The sequence below is a fragment of the Euprymna scolopes genome, chromosome 38 (assembly GCF_053919585.1).
Source record: "Euprymna scolopes isolate OS-2025 chromosome 38, ASM5391958v1, whole genome shotgun sequence".
Lineage (NCBI taxonomy): Eukaryota > Metazoa > Mollusca > Cephalopoda > Sepiida > Sepiolidae > Euprymna > Euprymna scolopes.
Window position 1 is genome coordinate 90,351,784 of NC_136519.1, and position 27,299 is coordinate 90,379,082.

Consider the following 27,299-nt stretch of genomic DNA (forward strand, 5'->3'; position numbering starts at 1 on the left):
GATCGATTTCCCGGTAACTGTTGAGAAGAAAAAGAAAGGAAGACACTGCACGAATGGCTCTGGTTGTCGTAATTCATGACAGGATTGACAGAAAAATCTAAGTCTCCCAGGGTCTAAATATGAACTATAACAAATTAATCTCAACAAGGGATTAAGGACTACTCGGCCCGTGCCAGTAAAATAAGACGACTCGACTAATTTTGCAACAGATCTACTAAAGTCAACAATGGCTATCGGTAAGTTTCTGTTCATTGCCTTATTTCTGACATCGGGCCCCCTTCAGGCTATGCGAGATATTTCTCACATACTTCATTTTCTTTTTACTTTTACGGGTACTTTTACAACTACAAGTCTGCGTGTTTATCACTGTTCTTACATATATGGGCATGGGTGTGTATGCTCTTACATATGTTACGTGCAGTTCACTGTTATATGTGTGTGTGTTCTTATCCTTACACTGTTTCTTGCCTTGAAAGTCATGAAGACGTGTACGTGCAAATGTATAATGCGTACATACCTCATTGCCTTGGCCAGCGGATGATATCTTCTTGGACGCTGGTCTGCCATCTCATATGGGAGTGGTCACTTCAGACAGATTCATTAATGACAACAAGATGGACTAAAGCTTCAATCTTTTATTAAAGGCAAGCCTATATCTCGGACCTTGGTTGTCAGAGAGCCGAATCTCCAACCTACATTCTCTGCTGCCCAAAACCAACTCTCCACCCATGTGGTCGTCAACCGGAAGCCTACAACCACAATTCCCGTGTCACCCCTAATTTCCGGTGCATGTCACCCCTAATTTCCGGTGCATGTCACCCCTAATTTCCGGTACATTCTCTCTAGGTTGATACCTGTCAAATCTAAACTTTTGTGACCCTGCCAACTCGGGAATCGAAAATATACTTACATAACTTTCTATTTCTAAAACTACCTATATAGGAATTAAGCTGGGATTCCCAATACTACACTATGCTGAATAAGAAAATCTCATTTAAATTTTGCAGAGACAAGTAGTTTAAGATATAAAGACTTTCTGCGACCGACACTGCCCTCTCTCCTCGCCTACTCCTAAAAAAGAGGAAAGAAAACTGTACACAATTGTAGTACCCCAAAAATATTGAATTTTTACCAAATATGTGTCAAACAATATGCGTTCGCTTGCATGTACAACAATAACCACTCCTTATAACAAAGAATTACATTGCTTAATATCCAGAAAACTATTTATTTATGAAAAATTTATATGCGATATTCGTTTTCAGCACACCCGAAAATTCCTAGAAAACAAGATTTTTTTAAAGGAAGATTTTGTGTTGGTCTACCAGGTCACAATTACTAAATAAACATCCCCCTGAAAACTTTACCAGAACCTTCCACCAAAAAGATGGGAAGGGGATCGAGTATCATACACTTGCTCTATCCTTTAAACAAATTCCAGGCACCAAAATACCACATTTAGTGTATGGGCTAACCTACTTAAAATTTTCCTGGATGGTTTGAATGATTTTTATTTACAAAAGATTTACAATCCATGATAATAGGGAGTGGGAAGAAAAAAACTAAGCATTAAAACTACATCAAAATAAAGAAGAATAACTAATAAGAAGTAAATAAACCGAATAAAATGCTAATTACTTTTGTGTTAGTGGCAACCCTTCAAATCTGTGTAATATATGAAATGCTCGCTGTTTTCCATCTATCACTGAAAATAATAAAGTAATTTCCTCATTGGAAGTGGAAAATGCCTTATGGTCAAAAGATATTGGAATGGGGTCTTTGTGGGGATGTGGATAAAATAATATTTTAGAAAAAGGTATTCTGGTTGTATACCAACACCCAAAATAAAGACAAGGGGGACAGGACACATTATTACTACTAGATAAGGGCCTGAACCATCTGTAGGATGGTCATTTGATTTAATCGTCCTAAAGACAGTGTGTGCCCTACCTAGAATTGTAAATGCACATAAGCTAGCTGTGTGTATTGACTTTCATTTAAATAGTTTAAAAGGCAACCTCCTATTGCATCTGATTTAAATTTTAAGTTTATATTTAAAATAAAAAATCAGATAATAATGAGAAGGCGGCACCTCACATCACAGACATTTTATTTCTATGCGTCAAGACCACAGAATTAGTTTAGCTACTCCGAAGATTGCTAGGAACATCATTTGTCACCTCACTGACATATGTCCAAAATGTTGCTTCACAAGAGAACAGAGACCAAAAAAATATCACACCCACAACCTGACACGATTCTGAACAAATCTGTCAATTCCAACACAGACGTCTCTGCTGATTTTACATGACACAATCCCAAACGCTGTCAATTCGAACCTGAACACCTCCGTTGATTTGACACATAATCCCAAACAACAATGTTGATTCAAACTTAAACACCTCCAAATATTCAACACGACTTAATCCTGAACAATTTTGTCGATCTGACATGATACAATTCCAAAAAAACTCCCTTGATTCAAACCTGAACACCTGTGACAGTTTTACACATGATACTGAATAACTCCATTGATTCGAATCCGAACACCTCTGACAATTCAACACAGTCCCTTATACAACGACTAAACACATGTTACCAGAACAACTTTTGGAGTTACTTGTTGAATGACTGTTATCGGCTTTTTATAGCCTTTGGACAGAACTCATTTTCACCATAGGTAGGCCCAACTAAGACATTGGCGTACAATTCTTGGGCAGTTCTGCACATGCACATCACACTTCTCTCTGATTTCATGATCACACAAATGACAATGTTGAGCAGACCCTTCTTCCTGATGCTTTGCCTTAATGGTACAGGCTCATAGTCCTCCTCAGTGGTGTCTTTTTCTGTTACAATATTGAACTCTTCCTGCTCTGGATTCTTGGGTGCATCATCTTCTGAGGAGCTTTCTTCATCTGGGTGTTTATACAGCACTGGGGTTTTGTCATCTAATGTGGTAATTTTATCACAGATTAAACAATCATGTTAGGACACTGGACACACATCCTTTATGTGCAATGACTGAGTGTTTGTTATTGATTTTCATCACCGTACCCAAGCTGAACTATGTCATATCTTCCCCATGGATTCTTCACCTAAACAGCATCTGCCTTTTTGTATGGATTAGTGATAATCGCTTACTTTCACTTCAAGTAGGTCATCCAGCGTTTTCCAGGATACCAATATTCAACACATAAGGTCCTTCAGTATACAAGCAGCTTTGCTTCAGCACCTTATGCCTATATTCAAAGACATGACAAATACTACTAATCAGTGTAAACAACTGGTTTCAAGTCTTGAGAGGTCAGGATGATGCAGGATATACCGATAATGCCAGTAAGCAGTTTGGACATTAATTGCTTCTCCTGGCAATACCACAGACATCTAGAAGGAATATAAATGTCAGTGCTCTAAAGAAGTTGCAGTAGATGAAGTAACTTAAGTTGCATACGTGTTAGATTGGCTTCTGCATCCACCTCACAGATTCAGTGTCCAGGTAGGAAAGTCAATTTCTTTGTTCTTTCCAGCCTCGAATATGGAAAAAAGGTGATGCAGATTGACTGCAAAGTTTTTATTTCCATTCAAGTTCTGCCCTTACCAGAAAGTGAGCAAGGAACAACTAGGGAAGTATCAAAAAGGAGAGAAGTCAGTTGCTCAGCCTGGGTAGTTTTCATCATGCTGCGATTCGTTAACATATATTTCCCTCGGTATGCCTTTGGTGATAACCTGGATTGAGGTTCCCATGCTTCTGCTTTCCTCACTGGAGCCTAGGCAAAGCTGGAACAGAGTCAAAAGTTATTGGCATTGATTTCTATACTGCCGGGATGGATTCACCCAGATTGCCAAACTTCATGAATTCTGGTCTTAATGCTGGCCAATATGCCAAAGATAATGATGGTACTCCAGAACTAGCAATACCAACTTCCTTTTTTGGAGTCATGAAAGAAACCCTCTTATTTTTCATAGGCCTGAAACCTGTCAACATAATAACTGATACGTGAGTCCCCCTGAAACCTGCCAACTGCTTTAGTCAAACCTTGAGGTTGGACACCTGAAACAAATCGAAACAGAAAAAAAAAACAGTTAGTGCCCGAGACATGATATAAAGCAAGGCTTTCAAGATGGATTAAAAAAATTCCAAAATAGGTTAAACAAGAGGACTGAGAAAGGGAATGCGTCTCTACACAGAACAAAAAAGCACTTACACCTGGCCCCATAGGCCCAGCACTCAGCAGCTCAGCACATTGCAGTCGATCACAAAAAGAAAACCGGGAATGAAAATAGACACCCACGACCTATGTTAACACTGGTCGCTTCTAGTCTTCTCAATTAGATACCGAATGTTCTATGTTATTTGAGCCTTGACTTATTCAGGGTCAATACTGTTATATAAAAGAATGTCTTTCTTTTTGTTTATGTTTTCATTTTTTTTCTTAAGTCTGCAAGCTAGCTATTCCTTAGTTTCAGTTCATGAAGTCTGGACCTAAAAGTTATTACTGCTTCAATATCTAAATAACGAAAAATTATTGAATTTCAAGTAAAACAAACAGTACCTACGTAATTGTCATATCGCAAATAGTAACATATTTAAAAATTACGGCGAGGATTTTCGGTAACTTTTAGATATGTTACTATTTGTGACATGGCGATTACATAGGTACTATTTATTTTACTTAAAATTCAATAGTTTTTTTGTTACTGAGTTTTTTTCTCACCTATTTCAATACTTTCGATCATCATCAAGAGTTTTTTTTATTGTTTTATTTTATTTATATTGTTTTTTTTTTAAATTTTCGCTGTATTTTTTAGGGAATTATATTTTGGATCTGTAGCTTTGGCGAGAAAATATTTAATATTTTTTGTACGTTGGGTGCTTGTTCAGGTAGCGTTGACAAATCGTTATTTTAATAGACGGTTTTAAGTTAAAACAATTTTACGGAGTAAATTGTTATGTCGAAAATAGTAATATATCCTCAAATTACAAAAATTCATCAAGTAGAACAACACTTGTGTTTTTAATAAAAAAAAGTCTTTCTCTATAAGGCTAAAATGGTGGTCGTTATTACAATGTAATCTAAAATATGCTTTTCCAGTTATGTCCCCTGCATATGAATTCTCCACCTTCTACTTTATAATATCTAAGAAAAATACAATTTTGCCCAATTTTCTGTAAAAATTACTATTCAATATAAATAACTATTCACTGAATTTTTGTAATTTGGGGATTTATCAATATAACAATTAAGTACATAATATCGTTTTTTCTAAAAACGACATATCAAAAAATCAAGCTGTCGATTCTCTCTTAATAAGCACCATATGTTGTAGAACTGTTATTTATTTAATGGGGTTTGTATTACTGTACACATAGATTCGAAAAAGTTGTCAAAACAACAAATATATAACAAATAAATGTTATCAAAGGCAAGATAAGTTACTTTTCTACCAAACTGGATATATTTTTCGTGTTTTTATTCAATGTAACATGTTTATTCAGCTCGAAAAACATACAGAGTTTACCGATGTATTGGAAAATTCAAGATGGCGTCTCACACCCTCTTTAAAGTTTGGAAAAAGGTGTTATAAATAAAAAAACATAAAAAATACTACTAAAAACTGGCCGAGTATGTCAACCTATGTCACGGTAACATATATTGAGCGAGGTTTTAACAGTATTTTATCCGTTTTTTTATTTATAACATCTTTTCCCACACTTACCGTGTTAAAGAGAGAATAAGAAGCCATCTTGAATGTTCCAGTACATCGGTAAACACTGTATGGTTTTCGATCTGAATAAACATGTTACATTGAATAAAAACACGAAAAATATATCCAGTTTGGTAGAAAAGTAACTTATCTTGCCTTTGATAACATTTATTTGTTATATATTTGTTTTTTGACAACTTTTTCGAATCTATGTGTACAGTAATACAAACCCAAAAATCAATATTTAAAGATTTGTAAAAGGTACTCAGTTTCTAATACAACCTTTTAGCAAATTAATCCCCCATATTAAAACCACTTGATGAGAACACACACACACCTTTTACATAAAGTATTTCATTTATCAATCTAAGTGCAATAATAATACCAACTAAAGACTTATGTGCCTTTAAAAATTGAATTTTAGGGATATTCGAGTCTTTTTGAAAAAAATAAACCTTTAAAATTGTCGCTAACAAGTAGTTTTTTTTTATAATAGTAAGGCCTTTATTATCCAATGTATTTTATATTGTTTTCACTGGCCACTATGTTTGTTTTTGTGTGTGCACATAAACTGAATACATGTGCTAAAACAAACATGGCGACCAGTGAAAACACTACAGAATACATTGGACAATAAGTCTTGATATCATGAAAACTACTTGTTGGCGGCAATTTTAAATGCGATATTTCTTCAAAACAGACCTGAGTACACCTAAAAAGCAATTTTTTAAAGGTAAGACTTTAGTTGGTACTCTAGTGCATACTGAGCATTTTTTTAGTATCTAATCGATGATAATCAACTGAAAAAAATAAAAATGGCAAAATGAAAAAAAAAGCCAAAGTGCTAAAAAAAAGGCCAAATTCATTAAATTTAGCCTTAGAATTTTATATAGTTCCAATATGGGTGATCAATTTACTAGAACGTTGTATTAGGAACTGAATATTGTATTTGAAGCATTGGACAGACAATTTCGAATGAATTCAGAAAGTTCTTTGACAAGTTCAGAATATAATAATTTGTTTTTATTCAAGATAATATATGCGCAGACGATGTGCATGCAAACGACATGCATCCAATCGATGATAATCCACTGAAAAATAATAAAAAAGACAAAATAAAAAAAAAAACAAACTTTTAAATAAAGGCCAAATTAGTCAAAGTTAGCCTTAAAATTTAATATACAGGGTGGTCAAAAAGTCAGGTAACATTTTAAAGAAAAACGACACGTATATTTAAGTACCATACATTGAAATATAAAATGACACAAACATGAAATATGTTTATTTTGTTAATTGTCGTCCATTTCTCTCTATCAATCGCTGGAAGCGATTAACCACTGATTGTGTAACACGTGTAATCATGTCAGCTGATATCCGCGCAATCTCCTCTTCAATAAATAACTTTAAAGACGCTATTGTATCAGGCTTCTTGCCATAAACGCTATCCTTTACATAGCTCCAAAGCCAGAAATCAGGAGGGGTAAGTTTATATATTACACTCAAATATTTAAACAAATAATATTAAATGAATAGAGATTATAATGGATCATATTGTTTTTTCTACCTTTAACATGTTACCTGACTTTTTGACCACCCTGTAGTTCCGTCATGGGTGATCGATTTACTGGAACGTTGTATTAGGAACTGAATATTATATTAGAAGCACTTCTTATATATCATTAAATATTTTTTTTTTCATTTTTTTCCATAATCTGGTAGATTACTATCCAATTGATAATATGTTACAGAGCTGCTTATGCTGGTAGCATCAGCAGCATCCGCATAATATATATGCAAATGACTGAATCAGTGCACAATGTGATATCACAGTGGAGGAAGGAAGGGAAAGAAAAAGAAATAATGCACCGCATGGTAAGGACAGGATAAGAAATTGCATGTTGGAGAACATGAACATTTGACCTCTGGTGGGGAAAGACTTTTAATTACATAGCAAATGACATAAACTCTTGAGTTTCTGATGGTTAGTTTTATACAAGTCCTGGAGGTGACTGGTTCTCTGTAGACAGTTGTTTTGTACATGTTCCTGACTTTTTAATTTTGTAGCCACAGAGCAAAAGATTCTTCCCATGTTGACATGAAGAAAATATATGAAAGCTTGCTAAATAAAAGGTTAAATTTTATGGAGCAATTCTTGTTTATGATTGGTTGGTAGCAGAATGTGAATTAATTTGATTCGTCACTTCCTAGCAGCATCGTTTATAAATAGAATCTTCCAACTGTGAGGGAACTTACTCCCATTATGAATGGTGGGGATGTGTCTCCTTGCAGCCAAAGCTGCAAGGAGACTGAGTAGAGTACTCATTAATGATCGCTTCTTGACACTCAGCCTGACAGGTGCGGAGCTGGGAACCAGGCGTGTACCTGTTGGACTGATGTACACCACTTGGGTATCACCCAGGAGGCCCCCCTCAGCCTTGCCACCTGGCTTTTGGGATGGGCGAGTTTATTGCTTGTCGCCTGATGCGCCCCAACCAGGAAATGCCAATGTCGAGGCCCAGACAATTTTTGTTGAGGCAAGAGTGCCTCTCCTTTAGGGGAGCTTGCCTATCTCCCACTTTCTTTACTTTGTGTCACACATTGCTCTACCCCTATTTATGAATAAAAAATATTGCAAAAAAGACTCTTAAAATGAGAAGCAATGTATTAGTAAATGTTTACACATCACCATACAAAATCAAAATGCATAAAAGCGTTTGTGCACATGTCATCTATGCATACACTTCTGAATAAAAACAGTTATATATTAGACAGATCAGAATGTAATTGAAATGGTCTTGTTGGCAGCCACTGCAATCACTTAAAAAAAAAAAATTATCTTCAATACACCAGTGGAACTTAGTTGACCTGAGTCTATTGATCTTTGTCACTGGAGGCATATTTTGGGTGCTTCCCTCGGATAAAATCTCTCCATTCACAAACACAAATATTCACAAACACACAGACCCACACAATTCATTGAGATTATCATCTGTCAATCTGTATAAACTTTATTCATTGAAGTATTTCCGATCTTTCTCACAAACTATCTTACTAATATGAAATCAAATTAACATTGACTCATATAAATAACTTTCAATGAATTATGATTCATAAAAATGAGCAGAGAAATTTTGAGAGCGATTTTCCTGACCCCTGAAATTCTCGGTTCTTTATTAATACATTCAGATTTCTATCTCAGCTAATGGATCATCCTTGGTTTTACAAGGGCTTTAAAAATATTCACCAACATTTTAGTTTCTTTAGTTATATTTTAAAAGTCTCCAGAAATGCTTAAAAGATTTTCTCTTTCTAATATTAAAGTAATATCATTTATGCTATCTTTTATATTATTTTAATTTATACATTATTAATATTTATTTTTGTATTATATTTTATATTTCATTTTGTTATATATTTCAAGTATTATTATTTTTGTGTTCGTTACAACTCTACTTTCAACCGAGTCGTTGTTTGTTTCGTTCACCACACTCTTTTCTTCTACCTCTTCTTTTACACACGTCCGTTTGCTTTAGTGACTAAAAATCGTCTGTCCTCCCGCTTTCCTTTCCTCATTATTTATGGAACAAGGGTACGAAATTCCCCGAGATTTTTTTCCACATAAAAGCCTGCGGGCGCCATCTTGATTCTCAATTTGTGCTCTGCAGGCACAAATGCGCAGCCGCTTTAATGGTAAGCCACTTCTTTCTCCACACTCCCCCATGATCTCATGATCATAGAGACGGTAGGGGGTGGCGATCGCCGTCGTCGGGTGCTTCTGTGTAGGGGGACAATGCTGCTTTCATCTTTGCGTGCGCTCTCATCCACCGCCTGATGGTCGGGGAAGGCTTCATCTCCGTGGAGGCTACAGATATCAGAGTCACTGCTTGATAGGGATGGTGCAAACCAAAGCGATGGCCCACTCTCAGAGTCAGAGTCACTCTCATTGTCCACTGGAGGTGGTACATATGTCGCCGGCCGTAGGTCCCTAACATGATGGGGTACGCCATCAACCTGGACACACTGCTGACTCACCACATCGGTGACTGTGCCCCGTTTATACTTGTCAGTACATCGGTTTCCTGGCGGCTTCACCCAGACAGCATCCCCTTTGGCATACTGATTCCGTTCTATCTCAATGGCCACAGTTGTATCGGGGTGGATTCCTTTTTCTCGGACATGGTACTGATAGATTGCATTTGCAGGCGCCGTTCCTGGTGAGACGCCATCCTTTGGCATGAGATTATACCAGTACACAGCTTCTGCGATGGTGCACTGCTTCCTGGCTGCAATTGTTTTGATGCTGCGATGGCTTCTCTCAGCTATACCATTGCCAGAAGGCACAAAAGCGCATCTAAGTCACAGCCGCACACCCCATTCTTGTAAGAACTGCCTCATCTGATGGCTGCAAAAGGCTGGGTCGTTGTCCGTCAGCACTTCATCGGGTGCACCTCTTTCACAGAACACGGATGACAGCTGGCGAATAATGTTGCAAGAGTCCTGGTGCCCGAGGAGTCTCCAGACCGCGAAACGTGTAGGCCCACAATTGATGAGGGTAAGGAAGTAGTTGCCATCATAGTGTGTGATGTCCATGCCAACCCTCTGCCACTTACCACTTACTCCCAACTCCCCTTTCTTCCATCATGCTGGAGCTGGGTCGATGGATTGGTAGGCTTCGCAACTTTCCACCACTCTCCGGATATCTTTTTTTTCTACTCCTGGATCAATAATCTTGACAAAGTACAGTGTCCGCTTGATGCCAGGATGTCCACACTGTCGATGAATGTCCATGATGCGCGCTGCATCCACATTACACACAACTGCTGCACATGTGTTTCACAGATTATCAGAATCTCTCCGAGCACCAGCCAGAAGCCATTCCTGAGGGACTCTTGTCAGAGCGTCTGCTCTGTTGAGCGCAGACCTGATCAACATTACGTCCACGGTCAGGTCGTACTCTGTGATGGTGATGACCAAGGTGGCAAGCCGTCTTCGAATTAATATCTCACTCGATGCTTGTGTTGTCAGCCGTGCTCTTCCACTTAATGCATCGGTTATCCACCGATGAGTGCATGCTGAGTCAGTCATGATATGTAGAACCTTGGCTTGTCATTGAAGCGCCAAGTTAATGCCCTTCAATGTGGCATCAAGTGCGGCCAGGTTTATGTGCCTCGAATCATTCTCTGGCCGAAGCCAACAGGCATCTTCAATAATGGAATCATTAACTGAAAGGGCAACTCCAAGGGCCAGTGAACTAGCATCCACCCAGACCGTGAACTCATTCCTGCTGATGCACCACTTTCCCTGACCGGGCTCATTACTGGTCACCCTGGACACAGTTTCTGTCAGCATGCTCCTTAGGGTGACATCGTGTACTGCATCGTCCTATCCCGACGACACGGCTGTTGCATGTCTTTTTATGGCCACCCTGAGCCAACTGCACACAGGGAAATGGCCTACCATCTTTCCACAAAGCGAAAACACTGTTCATCGAGTGATGTTTGATGGGACCTTGGGGACGTGACTTCCTCTTTTCCAGCAAAGTCCCTCCTTGCTATTGCGCACGTGCAGGCCGAGAACTTTTGCTCCATCGCACAGACGCTCTGGTTCCTTACATGTCAGTCCAAAGCTCTCAAAGTGCATTCTAACAGATTGCGCTGACATGAGGCTCTCATTGACGAATATATCATCGATGTATGAAGATGTTGCCTGTTGCACTGCCTCATCTTGCTGCCGGATAGCATGCATGATTGCTGTCATAATGCCTGGTGCCACATTTAGACTGAACCCTAGCCTGGTTAGACAATATCGGGTTCCTCCAATTTCCACAGTCTGAAATGGCCACAATTTCCTCTCAATGCGTATTTGCAGATAGGCCCTGCATAGGTCCAGAGTTTCCACGTTCGATCCCTGCTGTCGCCACTCCCTTAATTTGAGTGCACACACATCAGCCCTTGCCGTATATGGGTCGACATGCTCATTGAGCTCACGGTAGTCTATGACGGGGTGGACCTTTTGTTTGGTCTCTTGTACGACGGCCATCAAGAGAATCAGCCCTCACGGGGGGGGGGAAAGCTCATCCTCTAGGTATGGAAGAAGCCAGCCATTGTCGATCCACGTCTGCAGTTCTTCTTCATACTGTTCCCTTAGCCACATGGGTGGGGGATATTCTGATAACCGGTTCTGCAAGGATATTGGTGGCTGATCGTTTGACCACTTCCAAGATGCCGTCCATGCATTGGTTTTTCTATCATACTCTGCACGAAAGTCAGGCTTGTTGAGAGTTATGGCAGCACAAACGTGTTCCTCACATCGGGAGAACTGTACCTTGCTGGTTCTGTCCACAGTAATTCCACCCAGTTGTGTAATCAAGTCCATACCCAGGAGTAGGTTGTACCCGAGAAACTCTCCCTCCGTAACCAGGGCTCGCACGGCTACTGCAGGCCCGTCATCGATGCTTGCGCAGATAATGCTCATCCCACAAGAGGCTAGTGAACCTCCGCCTACAGTTAGTACCGGAATTCTCTCTGCTTTCCAAGTGGCACAGCATATCTTGCTCAGGAGAGTCTGGGTGCACCCAGTGTCCACAAGTGCGAGACGCTCGCTTCCATTAATGTGTATGCTTACAGTGGGTAGCACCCTGCTCAATGATGATCTGGGGAGAAGACTGGCGCTGTAGCTTCTTTCCCTTGCCTGTTTCCCGGACAGGTGCGAGCCAGGTGTCCGCGTTTTTTGCACTTGTAGCACTGCGGCCCGTCAAGTTTCCGAGTTGGTTGACGTGACGAAAGACAATCACGGGCCAAATGGTTGGGTCCTCCACACTTATAGCAGGTTGTAGCTGCGCCCAGGTCCAGCAATCCAACCTGTGATGGTTGTATAGCTGCCGCTTGGTCCATAGTGTTAGGACTTTTCTTTAGTATTGCTCGTGCCCGCGCCAATACTTCCGATGTATCCATCTCGTCCACTTGGGATGAGGCACGGAGCAGATCTTCCACCCTCTTAGGTAATCCTGCAACAAGCCTTTGCCTGACATCCTTCCAAAATGGACCGATAGCTATTTTAGTTCAGCCAGATACACATCCACCGTTTCCCCGGGATGTAATTTTCGGGCCATGAATTCCTTCCATGCAGTAACTGGATCTAACGCAAATGCTGTAAAAAGGGCGCGCTTGATGCAGGCGAAATCTGTTTTCTTCTCATCAGCCAACTGCTGGTATACTGCATATGCTCCCCAGTGAAGCGCATTGGGACCACGCATTCCATACGCTTCACCCCACTGAGGTGACATATTAATTCTGCTTTTTCCACCCATTCCTGCACTGAGTGATCAGTGCTACTGCCATCAAACAGGGTAATTAGCTTGGGGTCAAATCCTGACGTCATGCCGAAATAGCTTGTGGTCGTTACAACTCTACTTTCAACTGAGTCGTTGTTTGTTTCGTTCACCACACTCTCTTCTTCTTCCTCTTCTTTTACACATGTCCGTTTGCTTTAGTGACTAAAAATCGTCTGTCCTCCCGCTTTCCTTTCCTTGTTATTTATGGAACCAGGGTACGAGATTCTCCGAGATTCCCCAAGACTTTTTTCCACATAAAAGTCTGCAGGCGCCATCTTGATTCTCAATTTGTGCTCTGCAGGCACAAACACGCAGCCGCTTTAACGGTAAGCCACTTCTTTCTCCACAATTTTATTATATTTAATTATATTAATAAATATTTTCATTATATATTATATTTATTATTTATCATGTTTGGTTAATTCTGTTAGTTTTTTCGTTTTACTGGAGACGTCCATTTTAAACATAAAATAACTCTTTTATGAATATATGGTTTCTGAACTCATTATTTTGTTTTGTTTTCCTTATAACATGTCTCTTGTTCTCACATTTGATTATAAAAGCTGCACACCTTTTTCATTAAAAATATGTATATGAATACAGCTAATCCCCAAAATACTTCTCCCATTATAACCCCCCAAACTACCCCTCCCAACTGGCGTGAAACACATTCCTAAAAACTGATGACCGCCATTCATCCCATTGCATTATTTTGGAAAAAAAAACATAAATGCATTTCATTTTAACGGAAAAAGTTCAATGAAATTTCATTTTTTTGTTTGTTTCTTTGCGACTTTGTCAGCCATGTGTTGGTCCTGAGCATTAAAATGTATCACAGTTGAAGAAAATAAAATTATAACGCTTCAAATAATCTGCTGAAAATTTGAAAAAAAAAAGATGAAAAGAAAAAATATATATGAGGGAAGTATATTTCGTACACGTCCACTAATAATTGTTATTTTCACTTTTTTGTTCTCTTTTAATTTTCAAAATAGGATTATACTTTGTTTAGTATCATCTCTGATGCTATACTTTATCTGATCTGGCCTCGATTATTAAAGAACTTTTTCTAGACTGAGGCAATATTTTCACTAATACACAGTGACCCTTTTTAAATTTTTTAATTGACTTTTACATTTTATTTTTACCTTCAAAACTTTCTTTTTTGTTCACTTTTTCATTTAGTTTTACTTGCCCGTTATAAAGAACGTTATAGTTATTTTTTATTATGTAATATACAAGAAAAAGTATCAGAATAATCCTAGAGTCATAAAAACGTAATAGAGTATTTCTACAGTTAAGTTAGGGAAAAATATTCTATTCAATAGATAGAGAAGGTAAATTTAAACTTTGCATTCTGTGGGATAATGGACTTTACAGTTATTCTTTGACGTTATATGAAAAAAAATATTGGTACTGTCTGGGAGTCATGAAAATAATATAATATGAACACTGTAAAGTTCCCAATAGATAGATAAAGCAAATGTTTCCAAACTGCGATGACCAGGCTAAAACTACATTATAGTCGTTTTTAATAAGAAAAAAGTAATTGGCCTTGGCTGGGAGCCATAATAATAATACAGCGTTACTTCTTAATATATTGACATAAAAAGAACTGTGGTAATTATAAATGCATAGAGATCATTTGTTCTATTCGGCGTTGCCCAGGATCGCATGTTGTAAGATTATAGTATTACTTTTGTTAACTGATATATATGCGTATGTGGATATATTAATTCTCTTCAGAATATTGTCTTTTACAACGCTATATATCTTCTTTATATTTTGTAAAAGAGGGGGGCGATATATTAGAAAAATACAGGAATATCGGTTCTATTTGGTGTTGTCAGGGATTAATAATCATCATCATAATTGATAGTTTTATATTAACCATACTCTTGTCAGTATTGTGAAGGACTTCTTAGTAAAATTACAATAGATATTTGATAATTAGGGGTAAAAGTTACATTAACTTTTCATAAATCAGCATTGTCTCATAGCAATATAACTGTCATTATTAACATGCCTCTTTATACTTTATTTCAACGGTATGTTTAGCAGTTCTGCTAAGGTCGCCTTATGAGCATTAATTTATTATGAATTGTTGTAAAGGATACTTAATAAACACGTTTGTATTACTCAATGTTCTCAAATAATAGAATTCGGGTTTGTATTACTGTACACATAGATTCAAAAAAGTTGTCAAAAAACAAATATATAACAAATAAATGTTATCAAAGGCAAGATAAGCTACTTTTCTACCTAACTGAATATATTTTTTTGTGTTTTTATTCAATGTAACATGTTTATTCATCTCGAAAAGCATACAGTGTTTACCGATGCATTCGAAAATTCAAAATGGCGCCCGACACTCTCTTTAACACGGTAAGTTCAGGAAAAGATGTTATAAATAATAAACTAGAAAATACTGTAAGAAATTCGATCATTATATGTTACCGTGACATAAGTTGACATATATTCGGTATTTTTTTAATCGTATTTTGTCTAGTTTATTATTTATAACACCTTTTCCCAAACTTATCATGATAAAGAGAGAGTCGGGCGCCATTTTGAATTTTCCAATACAGCGGTAAACACTGCATGTTTTTCGATCTGAATAAACATGTTACATTGAATAAAAACAAAAAAAAATGTATCCAGTTAGGTAGAAAAGTAACTTTCCTTTGATAATATTTATTTGTTATATATTTGTTTTTTGACAACTTTTTCGAATCTATGTGTGCAGTAATACCAACCCTAGAATTCTTATTACTAACGCCATTTATCTTCATATGCTGATTTTAACCAATATTTTGATATTGTTGTTAAAGCCTCATGAATAATATTACATTATAAGGAGAAGTAGCAGAAACAGTTACTCTACTTGGTGTTGTCTAGTAGCAAATACATTCTCATTATCAACATAATTTCTCTTCATAAATTAAACCATATTTTGTCAATGTTGTCACCCCTTCTTACAAATCTTACCTTATATTTTATCAACAAGGCAGAGCATAAAAAGAAACTGTTCATCCAAAAAATGTCTTTATTAATTGTACTGTATTATATTTGGTAAGTGATAGGATATAACAAAATATTTTGTTCTACTTGGTAATATCTGAAATCAAGAATGATATTGTGTTTTGTTCAACTTAGCGTTGTCCAAAATCAATACATAGTAGATTACATTAATATAATTTAAAAGAAATCCAGTGTATGAATTATAATTTGTGTTCATCTCATTAAAAATATAGGAATAGGTTGGGCAGAATATGAGCAAATGTTTATGGACTACAGAAAAACTGAGGAGAGAGAAATAGAGAAATAAAAAGCAGACGGCTGAGGAGAGAATGAAAGATAGGAGTTTTAATAACTAGCAAACAATATGTCCTAATTATAAATCTATTTAAAGAAAATAAAATATGTGTATTTTTAATATATATTTAAACGCTATTTTTTTAGATTAAATAAAAAGAATTATCACATTTTTGTGTCATTAAGGATTTTGAAATATTTGAAAAAAGAAAATAAATCGATTTTGAATTGCATGAAAATGTACTCATCACTCATGAATGTATCATTAATGTAGATTTTAAAATTTTTACATGAACTTAATCTTTTTTTAATTTATTTTATATTTTCAGAATCTGCATTAACAAAAAGAAATCCACATTTAAATTTAAATGAACCTTCATTTCATTGGTAATTTAACAACGTCTAAAAATATTTAGAAAATCTTGTGAAGTCTTATGAAGCTCATACTTTTTTTGATCAAATCAAATTTAGTAAAAATATATCTAAAATGGTTCTTGTCACTTGTTTGTTTTCCCTTTTCATTCTTTTAATATAACATTAGCAGGAATGTTGAAAATGCATATAACCTTTAATAATGATAACATTTAGACATCTTGAATGTGAAAAAATAAAATTTTATTTGAAAATTGCTAATTAGTAAAACTGGATTCACAAAATTATGACTGTTAACATTTGATAACATTTTTTTTTAAAACTGCTTTTACTGCAAATTGCTTACATTTAATATTAAAATGAGAACTTGAAATCTGATGCTAAGAAAAAGCCATATTCCTGTGAGGAAACAAACAAAAAAAAAATTTTTTTTATGAAAAATGTGGGTAATCTTTTACTGACATTCTAACACCTACGTGACAGATACCTTCGTGGAAAAAAGTAAAGTTTGTGCCATTATATTCAATCAGTATGGAAAACAAAGCGCATTCTTGTGAAGTATGTGGTTCTTCTTTTACAGTAAAATCAACTTTGTCACAGCATATGCGAACACATACTGGAGAGAAACCATACTCGTGTAAAATATGTGGTATGTCTTTTACAATGCAGTCAACTTTTTCACGTCATATGCAAACACATTCAGGAGAGAAACCATATTCTTGCGAAATATGTGGTTTTTGTTTTGCACTAAAATCATATTTGTCACAGCATATGCGAACACATACTGGAGAGAAACCGTATTCCTGTAAAATATGTGGTTCTTCTTTTACACAAAAGTCACATTTGTCACGTCATATGCAAACACATACAGGAGAGAGACCGCATTCTTGTAAAGTCTGTGGTTTCTCTTTTGCACGGAAGTCACGCATGTTGAATCATATGCAAACACATACGGGAGAGAAACCACATGCTTGTGAAGTATGTGGTTCTTGTTTTGCACTGAAACCATATTTGTTGCGTCATTTGCGAACACATACTGGAGAGAAACCTCATTTTTGTGAAGTGTGTGGTTCTTCTTTTGCAGAGAAGTCAACTCTGTTGCGTCATATGCACACCCATACAGGAGACAAACTACATTATTGTGAAGTATGTGGTATATCTTTTACACGGAAGACAAATATGGTGGATCATATGCTAACACATACGGGGGACAAACCACATTCTTGTGAAGTATGTGGTTCTTGTTTTGCACTGAAGTTAACATTGGTGCGTCATATGCGGACACATACAGGAGAAAAACCACATTCATGTGAAGTATGTGCTTCTTCTTTTTCACGGAAATCAGCTTTGTTACGTCATATAAAAAGGCATATAAGAGACAAAAGTATATGAAGTATGAGAATATTCTAGTACTCTTTAATTAACTTTAGTTGAACTTATGCGTATAGTGGTCTCTGAAAGGTTGTAGCTCCATAATCTCTTCAAACTAACTGAAGTAAATAAAAAAAAAACTGTGTTATCCCCCATGCAATCGCATACGGGAGAAAACGCATACACTTGTGAAATCTATATTTGTTTTGTTTTTTTTAGAGAAGTCAAGTTTAGTTTAACACATTTGAAAACATACTGACATTGGTGTGCTGTCTTCCTCCAGCCATCCAGTGCGTCCCCTGGGTTTCGGATGGGGGCATCCCCTCTGCTTATGTAAAATAGGTAGAGGGAAGCTTCGAATAACCAATAAGAAGCTGTGGACTATGAGGAACAACCATGAAAACTGACAAATAAAAGGAATTCAAACTGGACGGCCGTCGCCCAGGATAAAAAGGGCCCCTCAACCTGTTTACGCACCAAGCAGGAAGAAGAAAGAAATGGTGTGAACCTTCTTACCTCTAAAGGTGATACCCAAATCACCTCAGAGGTCACACAAGGACAGCAACCAGTCCATGACCAAGATGGACCAAGCGTCCTTCCTCCATCTCACTCGACAGATCCCAAAAGAAACAGAAGGGGCATTAAAACCCAGTCATTGTCTAACAGAAGAAGGTCCTTCTGCACTGCTACCACTACTCAAGGTTTGAGAAATGGGGACGCAGCACAGGAGAGATATTACTGAGAGAGTAAAAGCCTCGAATCTACCAGCGAAGAAAAAAGGACACATTGTTAAACAACCTGCGATATATCCCATAAGCAGAAGTAAATATGATTAAACATGAGGCTCTGAAGACAGCAGAGGAAGACTACTCTAAAGTAAACTATGAGGAGACAACGTAGGCAGGAGGTTGTATGGGAAAGGGAAGAGAGGTGAACACTAATATGGGCAACAGGCTATGCAAAACAAAAGAATAAAAGGCAAAAAGAAAGAACAGCAACCTGGGGGGGTTTCTTTTCATTTTTATCATGGAAAAGCAAACATCCCTCCAGGAAAAATTACAACACAGTGATACAACAGCCTGAAATTGTTCACCAATAGAGAACTAGACTACATGTCTTCAAAAATAACAAGCTCTTTTGGTGAACAACAGATAACCCCTGGAAAACTCAATAAAAATTCCCACAATAGACCTATTCCAACAACAATCACCAACTTTACCATCAGAACCCATCCAACTGTCCCAGGACATGTCCAGCTCTCCTGGGCCTTCTGTGCCACTGGAGTCTCTGGCTGACCTATCACCTGCCTTCACAAACGCTCTGCTGGAAACCCCACAAACACCAACACAGGAATATACTTCATAAATTTTGGCTTCGATTATAGCTGATAGCACTCCAGTTATCTTCTTTTTATATAAATGATTTTATCAAGAATTCTTCAGAAGTTTTGATTTCAATTTCGATTATAGTTGAAGGAATTAAAGTTATAATTTTTTATAAATTTTGGTTTCGATTTAAGCTGATGCATCCAAGCCATATGGATATATTTTTTTATTTTTAAAATCACAACTTTATAATATATTAAATTCGGTAGAACATTAACTCATAATAATATGTACGAAATCTGCAAGAATTAAAATATCATATTTAAGCATACTTTATGACCGGGCTACACCAGGCGTCTCTGCTAGCTTAGATAAATACTTTTGCAGTTTTAACAAAAGAGCTACAATTATATCAGAGCGTCTCCATTTATGCTGAACATTTACAGAATGTTAACATGAATATATTACATATGAATGAGTCCCCAAGGGGAATTTATATAGGCCACGCTAGTATGTATTACTGTTATAAAATATACATTCAGTCATCCAAATAAGAAAATTGATGGGAAAATAATTTGCATGGTATTTAAATCTGATCAAAATAAGTACTTTTTCTTACAAGTTTAAAATTGAAAATTATATGTTGTAACATTTTGTAAAAAAAGATATCAGTTGTTTTTTTTTTTTTACAAAGGCATCACCACATTATCAAGGCCCAGAGGCCACTCAAGGATAAGGGTTAAAGAGTGTACAGTAGAAGTTGGTCAATATAGTAATCATTAGTAATGAAAATTTGGTAAATTTAATAACTTATATGAAACGGCTCATCAAGAACTTATTTACTTTAGACTTGAACAAAACCATATTGTAGTCAGCTGGAAAGCAGGAAAACGGAAGACAATTCCACAGGCGTGCAGTTCTAAGAAAGAAGATTTGTTCATGGAATCTACGTTTAGGTTTAGGCACAGATAAAGAGTGGGGGAAATTATTGATAGTGTTTACAGCTAGACGAGTGTTTCTTGTGAAAGTTTGGCGAGGGGGGACCATAGATTGAAGCTCAGTTGAACACTTTAGGTTCCTGGTTATTATATATATGAAGAACAGTTACTGCAGACTTTCTTTTTTGGGACTTCTGGCTTGTCTGTGGTTGAGTCTTTTGGTAATTGCGTTCTTGGAATAAAACTTATGTAAACACTCTCTGATGTCTATCTTCTTCCTCTTACCAGTTGTAAAGACATCATGATCTCTTCTTTCTCTCAAGAACAAGTAATCTCATCTTCCAACGATAAGACTATTTATTTCATTCCACATTATTCATCAAGAGATAAACCTTGTTTATCACAATGTCGTCACATTACCATTGAACGACATATACTGCACTGATTTATAATTTGTCTTAAATTTGGAGAGATATTTATGTTTGAGATATTTGCGTCTTTTTATTTATTTACAAAGGGTACATCCGAAAACTTTCCATGATTACAAATTTCACTTTATTTAAAAGCCACATCCTACTTATTTGTTGTGTATTAACTCTATTTGTAAAATGAATGGCCGATACCATAAATGTATCAACGTTTTTACCCATCCTTTCACGTAAAACTTCAGCAAAATTCAGGAAATTAACCAATTTTAATAAAATTTTCAATATTAATAATCACGAAATATAAGAAAGCGTTATTATTTTTAAATCTTATTGGAAACCTATCATTTTGTGTAAACCGAAACACCCTTTCTAAAATTATAGTTTAAAATATTAAAAAGAAATGCATTAATTCATTTGAGCTTTTTTATGTAAAAAAAACAGTGTTAGTTGTAAGTGTGGTTAGAAGCAAGAAAGAGAAGTCTTACCGTGGGTGCTCAGCGAGTGAGTTCAGGCGAAGAAAAGGAAGAACAAACATGGCGGCCAGCATTTTTATTTTGTCTGTTCTCACATAATCTTGTGTGTGCGTGAAGATGGAAACTATAAAACGATGTTCATTTCTCGGTGCTGGGTGATTATTCCCGATCAGCCAGGAGAGAAGGCAACGAGAGTAGAGACAGAGGGCTGTAGCGATAATCTTTCTTGAACATTCCGTTTGTGTATTTGAGGTGACCCCCCTCCCCATTATACTTCAAGCTATTTCGGCGATGGCCAACGCAGGCTTAAGCAACATGATTAAGCCTTTTAATGGCGACGGTGATGTGGTGGCGTGGCTTAAAAAAAGTGGACCTTGTAGCAAGGATTCAGAAGCTGGATGATGTGGCCACAGTAATACCACTGTTTCTAGAAGGGGACACACTGGCCCTCTATTTGGAGCTCATCGAGCGGGAACAGGGTGAAGCAGACGCCATCAAGGGTCGACTGATCGAAGCTTTTGCAGAGGAGCCTTTCAAGGCCTTTAATAAGTTGAAACAGAAGAGGTGGACTGGTGAATCCGTTGATGCCTATGCGAATGAGATAAGGAGATTGGATGAGTTGTCGGGCATCAGGGGACATGCCACGAGTCACATAGTCAAGATGACTTTTGTTACCGGATTCCCGGAAGAGATATCGAAAAGGTTGCAGCAGGTCCCGGGAGTGGAGACGCTGGATGTGAGTGAGCTGCTTAAAACTGCAAAAATCTTGGTGAGCACCCAGCCCACGGAACCTGGAGGAATGACAGCAACGGTACAGCAGGATGTGGGCAGGAATCTGCCAAACCCGGGGATCGCATGCTTCGAATGCGGGGGACCACACATGAGAAGAGACTGCAGGAAGTTCTTGCAACGGACAGTGTGTTACAAATGCAATCGGAGAGGCCATTTAGTGGTAAAATGCACAAGTTCGGGAAACTGGCGAGGGGAGGCCGACGCGCCAGCGGCCGCCCCGATTCGAGAATAGAGGCGCACCCGCAGCAGATGCCCAAACAGAAGATTGCGGTGGAAGGATGGGAAGTTATGGCCATGATTGACACTGGCTGCACCACTACCATGGTGCACACTACCCTGGCTGGAAGATGGAAAGGGAAGGGTGAAGTAGTGGCATTCGATGGGTCGCGAGTGAAGTGTCGAGGGAGGAAAACCGTCACTATTGATATTGCTGAACGTCGGATGAGGGTTCATGCAATTGTCACTGATCGCCTGGTGCCTGGCGTCCAAGCCATCATTGGAATGGATTTTATATGTGGCCTTGGAGGTGTTACCATCACATGTGACAACGTGAGGTTCGGACGAGCTGAGTGCGCGGTGACAGAGAACGCCCCCAGAGGGATCAACAAGGCCGGGGAGGAAAGAAAATTGTCGATCAAAGATCAGAACTTCCGAGCCGAATTCGACGGAGAGCGGTGGACGGTGGAGTGGGCATGGAAACATCAAGCGCCATCGCTGACAAACAGGGTGGCGTGCTACACAAATTCGCTTAGAGGAGGGGCGAGAAAGGAGTTTGAGCAGGAAGTCGACCGATGGATTGAGGAGGGAATACTGATGCCTTGGACGCATAATCTCGTGTGTGCGTGAAGATGGAAACTATAAAACGATGTTCATTTCTCAGTGCTGGGTGATTATTCCCGATCAGCCAGGAGAGAAGGCAACGAGAGTAGAGACAGAGGGCTGTAGCGATAATCTTTCTTGAACATTCCGTTTGTGTATTTGAGGTGACCCCCCCCCAATACAAAAAATTAAATTTGTTCAGGAACATTACAAAATTATCAACCATCTGAAATACTGATGTGCTTCCGTCGTTATGTGCTGATACTAGTTTCCATAATCTGTGGCGGTTTCACACTAACCTGCTATGCGTCCATCCTTTAAGCTATAGTAGCAGTAACAAGAGGAATGAGGCAAGTAATGTGAGAAAAGAGGAAGGAAAAGCAATCAGTTACCCAGACGATTGGTTAATTTGGCGACTTGGATTTAAGACGGTAATTTTTTTTTGTTTTGTTTTGTTTGGGCAAAGTTTATATTTTTAATTGTATTACTTGCCACTTTTCAAAATGATGTCTTCGTTCGCATCTTAGTAGTCTTTAATGGTTTTGCAATTTGTGTTTATTGCATCCGAGTTTGCATGCAATTTGTGTTTACTGCATCCGAGTTTTAATACTTGTAGTGGTTTCAAATGTTAGTGGTCATCATTTGTGGTTGGGTATGCCGGACATCGGAGATTACCAATTGTGGTTATGGATTGGGTGCAATGCTGAACGTCGGAGATCATCATTTGTTATTTTGGTTGCAATGTCGAATGTCGAGAGGGTCACCATTTGTTGCATTGGTTTATTTTAGTAAATGAATACTTTGTATAATTCGAATATATTTTAATGACCATAAAAAATGAGTAAATAAAAATGTAATCTAGAAATAATATTAAATGTTTACAATGAGGAAAAAATTGTTAGTATAAGTACCTCCCTGTGGCAGATAAGTTGTTTTGTCAGTTAAAAAAATAGATGTGTGTCCCACAAAAAGCAACACTCCTCTTCAGGCATCAATGTGTAAACCAACCAAACTTGTTGTAGTTGTATTATGGCCCCCCTGACTTGTTCATACCGTCTTGTTTCTATGTCGACGACCCTAATCTGAACACTGCTCATTATAAACACATTCCTGTAATCAGGATAGGTGGAATACTTCCAAGTGGTTCAAGCGCTGGGTAATATGATACCATGAAGGGGCCTAAGCCTGTGAAGAAACGGTACTAACATAAAGAATCAGTGAGAGCAGACAATCTTGATGAATGGATCAGGACAAATTATAAGGTTTCGATCTCAAACCATTTAACTTTACTATTGCACCAGAGTTTGCATACAAGAGGCAGATCCAAGAGTGAAACTAAGGATCATATCCTACCGACAAAAAGACAACATCCAGGTATTGATGATCGACCCTGCTGAACACTTTCTACGGATCTACATTTATCAGTGTGGTTCCAGTGTCGACTTTATCTCTGATCAGGCGTACATGTGCAAATTATCTTAGATCATTAGGCCCTTAACAGCACAAGTTTGTTCGAGACGTGCATTAGGCAATGCAAAAAAAGTTGCAGATGGTTAGCAAAGATCTTGATCAAATTCTTTAACTCTGTATTGAAGGGCCATAAATTATCCATCCTATTCCCACCATTTTTGTTCTTACGGAGCAATTTAATGATACTTCCGATAGACTACTGGGAAATTAACCTTTGGCTAAACAAAGAATTTTACCAGGCGGTCAGTAGGGGAACAAAAATGGAAAGACCATCATTCCTGGGAGATCTATCCAGCGAAACCCGTTTCAGAGTCTCCAGAACTTCTTCCTCTTTTATTCACCAGTCACACTTAGCCGTTTTTGTCGCCTCAAGACAAGAAAGGTCAATTAAAGAAAGTGGAAACCTTACAAAATCATGTCATCTGTCGTCACGGTGCATCTGCCTGTGTGGATAAGTAGACCCTCAACGTTCTACTGCACACAATGAAGCAACCATGTTTCTTAACTCGTTTGGCACTCTTTTTGACCTAGCGCTAAATACAAATTCTGGTCCTCCCTGTTCTACAAAGTTTCCAGTTCAGCCTTTACTATAGTGAAGTTATTGCTATCTCCCTCCTTCACTGTCTGCTCTAATCTTCTACTGTCATGTTCGTTACCCTAAAATAAAGATTGGGGCATCAACTATAATCAGCTACGAAGGACATAACCATTTTCTTAAGTAAATTCCACCACATATGCCCGATTATTTCCCCCATCAGCTGGCAATACTCAAAGCCCACGTCTGTATTTTCCTACTCTGTATAGGCGAGTTAAATAGTCATTCACATACAGTACTGTTTTGTTCTCTCATAACTCATCAGTTTGGCTAGACAAGCACATTTCACTAGCCGTGGATCGAACCTCTGTGATTAGTATAAATGGTGAACTTTATTCAAATAGTAAGTAAATTTTTTTAGAGCATTGTGTATCGCGTATGCTTCTTTTTCTATAGTCGACTATCTCATCTGTGTATCACTGAGTTTATGCGATAAGAATAAAATTTATTTTTTAAACTATTTACCCTCCCTCTGATCATAGACCATTTGGGACAGACATGCTCTATTAGCATGAGTAGAAATATCCGTGTACAATCAGAAGTTCTTCTCGTGATTGGGATAAGCCAATATAACCATATTTTCAAGCTTCGTTTTGGGTTATCAAAGGCAGACTGACATGTGTCATCGTATTGGCAACCCGCATATTTCCTTGTAAGGTGAACTAATAGCTCGGCAATCTCAGAAAACTTTTTTATAAATCGCTGATAATATGATTTCATACTGATGAAAGCTCTCAATTGTCTCAAAGTAATTGGAGTCGAAATTGATTTTATCGATTTGACTTTGTCTAGGTATGGCTGTATACCCCATTCACTTACTTTGAACCCCAGATTCTGTACTTCTCTCCTAAAAAAACTTATATTTCGTGGCTTTTAACCTGAAGTTGTGCTTACATAAACTGGCTAGTACCCTATCTATGTGATCTAAGTTAATTTCCATCGTAACTGAGATTATTAAAATATCATCAAAATATGGTAATACAACATCTTCCTGTCCCTGTAAAACTATGGACATTAATTCCTGGAAGACTGGGAGCGTTTGTGGGTCAGAACAGCATTACATCAAAGTAAAATAAACCCTGGTGACAGGGGAATGCAGTTTTCTCTTTATCATCCTTATTTGATTTTACCTACCAATACCCTGAATTTAGATCTAATTTTGAGAAGTATTTTGCTGACGCGATTAAGGCTAATATATCATGAATGACCAGTAACACTCTGGCATACTTCTCTGTGACTTTAAATAAAGACTTAAAATCTACACAAAATCTTTTACTACTGTCCTTCTTTTCTACTAACATTATCGGAAAACTCCATGGACTATTTTGATCTCTCAATTATACCTGTCTGCATCATTTCCTCTATTGCCTAGTTTACTAATTTTCTTTGCTTTAGTGATAATCGATGCAGACATCTCTGTGTGTGGTTATGCGTTCCAGTATCGATATGTATCTCCACTGTATCGGTTCTGCCCAATCCTTATCCTCTGTAATGAACAAATTCCTATTCCGCATCAGCAACCTATCAACTTCCAACTTGAATCCTTAAGGTGCGTTTATTCCCTTTAAATTATTATCGGCGATCTCATTCTTTTGTTCATCCGGAATGATAATCTCGGTAATATTACCAACCGCACCCCAATTAGCTGTTTGGCAGTCCCTTCTCAAAGCGACTGTTTGGTTGGTATTGTTCATTATAAGCAGCAGAAATGTACGACCCTTCAACCTTTACCACTGGATTAGCTATCGATATTCCGCTAAAATTGCTAATTAATTTATTGCTTATTTGCTCTATCTCATATTCTAATCTATGACCATTTCTAAAACTCACACGAGCGGTGCATGTTTGCAGATGCTGGGGTTTTAACGTAATTTTCTGTGCGGACCTAACTATTGATAAAATATATACATCATCTTCCAAAGCTATATATTCGTAATCGATTCATATCATTCCTAAATCGAAGTATATCCTCACCCCATTTTTCTTAAGCAATTCGCAGCCTAGTATGACACTTCTGTTGAGATTATTTACAACAAAGAAATCTTGGTAGGTATTCTTAATCGAGCAAACCCTTCTACAATTAATGAGGTCTTTTAACTGTTATTAGACTAATTTCTTTATCATGTGGTTCAGGCCCCTGTCTAAGTGCCTTTAAAACACTGTTTGAGTATCCACCAAACCGCTATAATTATTTCCTTCAATTATAATAAAAAGGAGATTTTATGCGCCTATGTTACCGACTATGTACATCGGTATTCTCTTGAGCATTGCACGAATGGAGCACCCCCGTTTCTCTGGATATGTTCCTTGCAGAATTTCTGTATGTGGCTCACCTTAGCACAGCAGTAACACTGATCTG

The 27,299-nt window shown here is 37.7% G+C and overlaps 1 long non-coding RNA gene across 1 annotated transcript in view; it reads left to right on the top strand.

Moving 5' to 3' along the window:
- The window catches only part of LOC145263238 (uncharacterized), a 39,651-nt gene extending 19,029 nt beyond the window's left edge, over positions 1–20,622 (top strand). The window contains exon 3 of the long non-coding RNA XR_013864503.1: positions 16,687–20,622. This is a non-coding gene — a long non-coding RNA (uncharacterized LOC145263238). The remainder of the gene's footprint in view (positions 1–16,686) is intronic.
- Positions 20,623–27,299: the final 6,677 nt, after the last annotated feature.